The sequence below is a fragment of the Pteropus alecto genome, unplaced genomic scaffold, assembly GCF_000325575.1.
Source record: "Pteropus alecto unplaced genomic scaffold, ASM32557v1 scaffold222, whole genome shotgun sequence".
Taxonomy (NCBI): domain Eukaryota; kingdom Metazoa; phylum Chordata; class Mammalia; order Chiroptera; family Pteropodidae; genus Pteropus; species Pteropus alecto.
Window position 1 is genome coordinate 4,432,943 of NW_006433716.1, and position 966 is coordinate 4,433,908.

Here is a 966-nt window from a genome sequence, read left to right on the forward strand (position 1 = left end):
CAAACAGTGTTCAGCCTTGTCCACGCTGGGGACATTGCTTTCGGTACCGAGCCCAACGCCTCGAATTTTGTGCGTTACTTTCACGGAGAAACTCCAGCGAGCCCATTTTTACCAGGAACCCGTTCACTGAGGGATGAGCGACTGCGAATCAGAGCATATTAAGCCGTTTTTACAGGTGCAGGATGGTTTCTGGGCGACATGTCCACGGATTCAGAGACGAGGACACCGTCGCAGGCAGTGGGGTGCAGCGGTGTCTGGGGCCTGGGGCCAGGGACGCAGACGCCCCGCTGCGCTGTGGCCCTGTGACTTTCATGGTAATTTTACAACGCTCCAGCGTTGCAAAGTGCTGAGTGCGGTACTGAAAAACTGAAAAGTGGTAACATTAAAAGAGCACTTTTTTTTTTTTGACTTTCAAATATTGGAATATTTGAATGTTAAATATAAATATCAAAGGTAATATTTTAAAATATTTTTTCACACTAAATCTGTTAAAACAGCATTTTATTAAACTTTATTGTCCTGTATTTAAATGGTGTTTCGTTTATAGAAAACAAGAACATAATTTTCCTTTCTTAGCTTTCATGGAAGCAAACTCGTTAACACTTTCCAGATCATTTCTTTAAGTTGTTTACAGCTGAGAGAAGTATCATATTTGACAATTTCTTGTGTCTCTCTGACAGTCTCAATTTTTATATAATTTCACGTTACTGAAACGTCTTTCACAGGACTCCACTTGGACTGTATTGTTAAAAAGAAAACTTAGTTTGTATACAAGCAGTTGAGGAAAGGATTTTTTTAACTGTTCAGGTTTTGTGTGTGTGTGTGACAGAATGAGAGAACTGTACGAATGAACTCTTGGTGTTCAGAATTTTATACGACTGAATGGAATTTGCCCAAATTTGACTCGCACGATGCCCCCTTCCTTTGTAAGACTCTCGGGACTTGCAAATGCAAAACCATTTCATG